This window comes from Sorex fumeus, unplaced genomic scaffold (genome assembly GCF_029834395.1).
Source record: "Sorex fumeus unplaced genomic scaffold, SorFum_2.1 ptg000006l, whole genome shotgun sequence".
NCBI classification, from domain to species: Eukaryota; Metazoa; Chordata; class Mammalia; order Eulipotyphla; family Soricidae; genus Sorex; species Sorex fumeus.
Genome location: NW_026606063.1, coordinates 52,173,820 through 52,181,782, shown reverse-complemented (window position 1 = coordinate 52,181,782; position 7,963 = coordinate 52,173,820). Strand labels below are relative to the sequence as shown.

Here is a 7,963-nt window from a genome sequence, read left to right as displayed (position 1 = left end):
CATTGTTCAATTTTTCATGCCTTTGTATTTCTATGCAAGGTTAGAGCTTTCCTTCAAGCTCTAAAGATGTAAAGATAAAGTAAAGAAACACACACACAATAGCTGTTGTATGTCTTTATATAAGTAAGGTGAAAACACAGATTCATATATACTTTTTTAAAGCAGGGTAACAGAATTTTATGCTACGAGTATTTGGGATCCAATACACAGAACAGGTTAGAAAAGTAATACAGTCATAGTAATTACTTTCATCTGGAAAATATTTCAGTCAGCAATGACAGCAATAAAATAAAATGATCACCTTTAGTGCATCTATTACAAAAACAATTGCCTAAAATAAGAATGGCTTAAAAGACTTGGTGGAATATAAAGAATCCCTACAAAAGACTGTCTCTGTCTCTGTCTCTGTCTCTATCTCTCTCTATCTCTCTCTCTCTCCACACACACACACACACACACACACACACACACACACACACACACTTCACATGATCTATAGACTATGTTAATAGAAATTTACCCGAAATACCGGGTTATGTTTATTTAATAGAACTTTAAATATCTATAAATATAAATATTATCACAAGTACCACTTTTTTCATGAATTTTCTTTTAACTTTTTTAGCTTATGAATATCACCTGTTTCTTAAATGGTCCCTCTTCTCTTTATTCCCTTTATAAAAAAATAAATGTAGTGAATATGAAACATCATTAATCCAGTCATAATATCATCTAATTGTAGTTAATCCTTTCTTAGGTATAGCTTTTCTTGGGGCTTGGAATATAGAAATAAGCTTTTGTTGTTAGGTATTTTATTTAAGCGTCAACCTATTCTTAATGCTTAAATGTCTGTTACAAAAGACCAACAAACAGAATTGTGTCTTTAAAGTTTCTTGCTTGGTAGTCCTATGACATCCTCTAGCCCACTGCTTTGTATGCTAAGGTCATGGATCAAGGGCAGCTCTGTGCCTGTGGTTTGGACTGGGCTATCGGCTCTGACAGGATGATGCAGCCCACACGCAGATCCTAATCGGTCAGAAGAAGTCTATTAAGTTTGAGCCCTTAAGCTGTCTCAGCCAAATCAGGGATACCGAAGTTACATTTGTTTTTGTGATGACCATTCATTTTGGTCAAATGAAGAAATTGTTCACTTGGAATTTGTGGCTTGGGGGCGAAATCTGTGACTGTCACGTATCTTTTAGCTTCTCTGCTTTCATAGAGACATTACTGAGGAGACACTTATGAAAAAAAAATCATTTTTATTACAGCTGTTTATAAGTCACCTTGATCATAAAGAAAGAGAGGCAAACGGGAGGTAATTTGCAGCTCAGTTCCTTTCTCTTGAGGGTTTGATACATTTGGTGAGGCTGATGCTGCGGGCATCAGGGACAGGGTGTGTGTAGTGGTCCGAGTACTGGGCCCTGACACTTTCTTGGGTAATAGCAGGAGGGGGTCAAGACCTTCATCTCTGACATGTTTATGTTGTTTCAAAATCAGTGATTTGAAAGAATCAAAGAAAAAAATAATAAACTTCTCTCCAACTGAGATTATACATGTCTACTAAGTTTTGTTTTTTATTTCCGAGATAAGTACTTTGTCTTGAGATCAGTTTTGCCTGGGAAGGACATACTGACCCATAGTAACAAAAATTATTTTTTCCCTATTAAACTAAGAAATGTTTAATTTGACAGTAAGAGGTTTTCCTGTTGTATGAGTGTTCTTCCAAATTAATTAATTAATTAATTAATCAAATTCATTCATTCTCAATTAAGAAAATGTATGAGAGGGAGTGGGGAGATAGATGCCTGTTATTACATGTCCCACTAGCAGGACAGTAGAACTTTAATGTGCTTGTCACAGACCTTTCATTTCATAGGTGGAAAAATGGAGTGTTGAGAAAGTGAATATTTTGCCTTAAAACTTATAGCAGAGAAATTGTTAGAACCTATTTTAACTCTTTTAACAGTATCATGAGACAATGTACCAATGATCTTTTTACTACCACTTTTTATCAAAACGTTTTTAAAACTTTTATCACCTTCTGTCTGAATCAAATCATTCTTTGTAATGATTACTAGTCTGATAATATAAGCACACATAGCAGCAGTAGTTATTTTGTGATTCTGAATCTGACTGACTGGAATTGAAGCACCCTGTTTGGACACCTGTAGAAGTTCTTCAACTCCTTTAAACCTCACTTTGCTTGCTTGGAAAGTGGTCAAAATAATTGTTCATATCTCAGAAGTCCATTGTAAAAATGCATACAAAGTAGCTCACACCAGACGCAACACATTATAATTACCCTATACATAATGATTATCTAACTTTGCAGCTTACTGACAACCTCCCCACCTCAGGGAGAAGAAAATTCTAAAGTTCCACTAAGGAAAAGAAAGCATGTCTGAGTATAATATGGAAAATAATACATTTTCTAAGATTGCATTGTGAGAACTGAAAAAGTATAAAAATTATGGTATTTCAAATTGGCATACTATTATGTTGCTATTCTGCTAGCAGACAGATGTAAAAATAAAGTACAGATGTATCATTTTTAGTCAAATCTGATATATGGAAATCTAGATTTAGAGAAAGATTGGTTATAGGGTCATTATTTGCTTTACAAAGCAATTTGGCATAAGGTTCCCTTAAAATGGAACTTCCCTAGTATCGTCAATGTAATATTTCATTTACTAAAAGAAAATCACACAACTTTGCACAGATTCATTTCATGCATAAATTGAAGAACATCTGTTGAATGTATAGAGTGAAAATTGAAGTAGAGACAGAGAACACTAAAAGAAAGTCAGATATTGACATGGAGTAAAAAGTAAGAGAAAAATCTTAATTAATAGAAATGTCCTATTTTGTAATTAATAATTTTAAGCACCGTAGCACTGCCCTCCCTTTGTTCATCAATTTGCTCAAGTGGGCTCAGTAATGTATCCTTTGTGAGACTTCTTGTTACTGTGTTTGGCATATTGAATACATCACGGGTAACTTGCCAGGCTTTGCCATGCTGGCGAGATACTCTGGGTAGCTTGCCGGGCTCTCCGAGAGGGACAGAGGAATCAAACCCGACTCTGCCAGGCTGGCTGTATGCAAGGCAAACACCCTACCGAATTTCTGTCATTTATCTATATGTCTTGTGATTGTGTGTGTGTGTGTGTGAGAGAGAGAGAGAGAGAGAGAGAGAGAGTAAGTGCATATTGGTAGATGTTGACTCACCTTCCTTTCATGATTTTTTTCATAGATGTGACAGGCTTTGGGATCCAATATACAAGACTTTGAATTTTGATTTTCTTTTTATTTTTTTATTAATTTTTATTAGTGAAACACCATGAGGTACAGTTGTAGACTTACAAATTTTTGTGCATGGGTTTCAGTTATACAATGATCAAATACCCATCCCTCCACCAGTGCCCATTTTCCACCACCATGGATTCCAGTATCCCTCCCACCCCCATTCCCCCATCCCACCCTGTCCTTCTGTAGCAGGGCATTCTATTTTGTTTCCTCTCTCCTTTTGGGTGTTGTGGTCTGCAAAAGAGGCATTGAGTGGCAATGTGTCTTTTGAGAGATAAAGAGTGTCTATCTCTCTCTTCCTGACTCATTTCGCTTAGCATGATACTTTCCATGTAGTACCACTTGTATGTAAATTTCATGACTTCATCTTTTCTAACAGCTACATAGTACTCCATTGTGTAGATGTACCAGAGTTTCTTTAACCAATCGTCTGTTCTTGCGCACTCAGGTTTTTTCCATATTCTGGCTATTGTAAAGAGTGCTGCAATGAACAAATAAGTGCAGATGTCACTTCGAATATACATTTTTGCCTCTCTGGAATATATTCCCAGGAGTGGTATTGCTGGATCAAATGGGAGCTCAATTTCTAATTTTTTGAGAATCGCCCCTACTGTTTTCCAAAAGGGCTGAACCAGTTGGCATTCCCACCAACAGTGAAGGAGTGTCCCTTTCTCGCCACATCCGTGCCAGCACCGGTTGCTTTTGTTCTTTTGAATGTGGGCCAGTCTCTGAGGTATGAGATGGTATCTCATTGTGGTTTTGATCTGCATCTCCCTGATGATTAATGATGTAGAGCATTTTCTCATGTGCTTTTTTGCCATTCTGATTTCCTCTTTGAGAAAGTTTCTGTTCATTTCATTGCCCCACTTTTTGATGGGGTTGGATGTTTTCTTCTTGTGGAATTCAACCAGTACTTTGTATATCCTTGATATCAACCCCTTGTCAGATGTGTATTTGGCGAATATCCTTTCCTATTCTGTAGACTGTCTTTGTATTTTGGTCACTGTTTCTTTTGAGGTGCAGAAGCTTCTTAGTTTAAGACAGTCCCATTTATCTATCTGTTTTTGAATTTTGATTTTCTTACTTGAGGCTGGATTTGAGGCATATTGATTATCCTCTCTGGGTTTTGGTTTTGATCACTAATCAACCTTGAAACAATCAGCCCAGATATCACATCTGAAAGATTGCGACCGAATAAGTTTGGGACACACTTCTATTTCCTCACTAAACTATGAGCTCCTTCAAAGGAAGTACTGGATTACATTCATCCAATTCATATTGTCAGAACCCATCTGATTCACCCAGAGTGGATAACAGGACATATTTGTAGAATATGGTAAATATAAACATTAGAATTTACATTTTCATGAAATTAGACAAGTCCTAGATTAAAGCTATTTCATTTCATTTCATTTCATCATCCTGTTAATCGTCGATTGCCTCGAGCAGGCCCCAGTAACGTCTCTTTCATCCTAGCCCTGAGATTATATTCACGGCTCTTTAGGAGAATGAGACCCATCATTGTTACTGGTATTTGGCATATTTGGTAGGCCACGGGGAGTTTGCCAGACTCTGCCCTGTGGGCAGGCTACATTCGATAGCCTGCAAGTTTGTCCAAAGTAGGAATGAGATAATAAGATGTCATAAAGAAAAGTTCTGATAAACTTTCCGGCAGCTGGATTTTATAGTCTCTGAGTCTTGGCCGCTGATGGGATTACACGGCGCCAGGGGGCCAGGTGGTGGGTGTGACCCCCGCCTACTGGAATTTGGAGGATCTGGGTGGAAGATGCTCGACTCCAATTCGAGTAGGCTTGGAGGTCTCGGCCCCGGAACCCGCGTGGCTTTGTCCCTCTGCCAGTACCTTCATGTGTGCGGAGAGTGGTCTCAGCATGGTGGTGGCTGGTCCTGGAGGTCTTCGGCTGCCGTAGCCCTGGTCGGGGCGGGGAGAAAAGCTCAACCCGCTCCCCTCCAAGGGACTCCGGGAAGGAACACCCAGGCGCGGGGGCAGAGACTGCACTGGTCTCGTCCGGGATCTGGATTTTATAGTCTCTGAGTCTTGGCCGCTGATGGGATTACACGGCGCCAGGGGACCAGGTGGTGGGTGTGACCCCCGCCTACTGGAATTTGGAGGATCTGGGTGGAAGATGCTCGACTCCAATTCGAGTAGGCGTGGAGGTCTCGGCCCCGGAACCCACGTGGCTGTGTCCCTCTGCCAGTACCTTCATGGGTGCGGAGAGTGGTCTCAGCATGGTGGTGGCTGGTCCTGGAGGTCTTCGGCTGCCGTAGCCCTGGTCGGGGCGGGGAGGAAAGCTCAACCCGCTCCCCTCCAAGGGACTCCGGGAAGGAACACCCAGGCGCGGGGGCAGAGACTGCACTGGTCTCGTCCAAGCTATAAGAGCAAGAATATGGAATCGGGTCCAGAGCCATAGCACAGCAGGTAGGGTGTTTGCCTCAGATATGGATGATCCAAGTTTGATCTTCAGCATCCTATAAGGTCCTCCAGCACCACCAGGAGTAATTCCCCATTAATAATTAAAAAAATAAATTGAAGTCCAGAGGGCCTTGTAAGTCCAGGTTAAGCAAGTATCCAGCCCAATTAAGCAAGTATTCCTTTTGAAAAATTGTTCAATTGTGTGGGGTTTTTTGTTTTGATTTATTTGGGGGGTCACTATGATCTAGGTTTACACCTAGCTCTGCTGTTGGATCACTATTTTTAGGACTCAATATGTGATGTCAGGGATCAAAGTCAAGTTGGCAGCACTCAAGGAAAACACCCTACCAGGTATACTATAGTTTCCACCCCTAATCCACTAGCTTTAAGTTATAATAACTACAGTCTCTCTCTTTCTCTCTCTCTTTCACTCTTTCTGTGTGTATGTATGTATGTGTGTGAAATGTTTTGATATAACAGAATATTTCCCCTCCAAACTTAATTATCCATCCTTGATAACGAAATAAAGAATCAGAAAATTAGAAGTGATGCAAATAAGGAATGGAGTAATGTTGGTAGGAAAGAAATGAAAAATAAAAGTGAGATGGAGGGAGGGAAAGGATAATTTAGAGTAAATCTCTACAAGTTTTTTTTTAAATTTTTATTAGTGAGACATCATGAGGTACAGTTGTAGACTTACAAATTTTTGTGCTTGGGTTTCTACAAGTTTTAAGATTGTTACTACTTCTTTTTCTAAGCCCAGGAACTCATACATGTGATAACCTATTCTAAAATTTTGCCCAAAGTATGCCTGAAATTTTAAATTAATTTAAAAATTATATATCACACTGGTCTCCAGATATCTATAATTGTTACTTTATTCTAAATAATTAATGGGAGGGTTTCTATAAGGATATCTGTATCCTTTTTTAGATTCTTTCAGTAACCTGTGACATAATTTGTCTAGCCTGGAGCCTTGAACTCATTTGAAACAACTAGGTTATATTTTAGTATGTCTTGACTTATCTTCAGCCCCCATTCACTCTTAACTCTGTTTTCTGTGCCCTCTACAGTTTGAAGATCATTTTCGTGAGAGACCATAGAATCAAAATAAGAGTCGAATAGTTGTTTTCTTCGTGACATCTGTTAACATTTTGCTGTGTGCCCCAATCAATGTACCTATCCCTTTGTTCTTCTTTACAAACAGAGCTTAAAATAGCTTTCTGTTGTCCTTGGCAGTTTTTCAACCTATAGCCAAGCTTTAGCCTTCTTGACAACATCTTACAGCACATTTTTATATTGCTTTCTCATCATGTTTTTAGCCTTTCATTTGGTGTATATGTTCCTTTAGATTTGACATTCAATAGCTTTGAAAAAAAGGGAAAAGAATGTTCTTTTTGTATTATAGTATTGTTTGCTTTTTAAAAATATTTTTGGAATAATTTTTGATTATTTTGTCAGAATTTTTAAAGGGTTATTTTTCTTTGAAAATTGTTGAGCCACAGGATCATAGCTACATTTTTTTTTATCTTATCTCCTTTCCTAAAATCTAGGCTAGATAGCCATGCCCAGAATTTTTTTTTCTAAATCTCATAGTTTTAATTTTAACATTTAAAAAATAAAAACTATCCCCTCTCTCCATGCAGCTATAGCACCTTGATAGGTGAAGGCGGTCACAACCCTGAGACTGTTTTTGTGGCAGACAGAAAATCTGCCCAAGTTTAGGCTGCAATAGACCACGAAGTGAATCCGAGATATGAAGATATGCTTCTTCCTTGCAAGTTTCTTAAAGAACAGCAACCACACTTTTTTTCTGGTCAAAGTGCATCCACGGTGCTGGAGAGATAGTACAATAGGTAACACACTTGCCTTGCATGCAGCAGACCAGGGTTCCATCCCAATACCACGAATGGTATGATTACATATGATCAAATGGTCACATATGATCACATAAGATCTTTGAGAGGAGCAACAATTAAGCACAGAGCCCAGAGTAAGACCAGAGTAAGCCCAGAGCAATGCTGGCTGTGACACAAAACAAAATAAAACAAAACAAAAAATGTAAAAAATCTCCCAACTGATTTAATCTCAGGGACTCTGAGTGGCAGGAGGGAAGTCAGGAATTAATCAGATCTTCATTTGGAATAAACTTCTGGCAATTTTAGATGAAAGTTCCCTCTCATTAATGTAACATACTTTTATGTGAGTTTTGAAGTTTGTGTTTGGAAG

General features: G+C 38.7%; 1 non-coding gene across 1 annotated transcript; it reads right to left on the bottom strand.

Moving 5' to 3' along the window:
• Window positions 1-7,362: 7,362 nt before the first annotated feature.
• LOC130038424 (small nucleolar RNA SNORA77) lies at window positions 7,363-7,487 on the bottom strand. The gene has a single exon (XR_008794675.1). It is a non-coding gene; the product is annotated as a small nucleolar RNA SNORA77 (small nucleolar RNA).
• Between the last annotated feature and the right edge of the window lie 476 nt (window positions 7,488-7,963).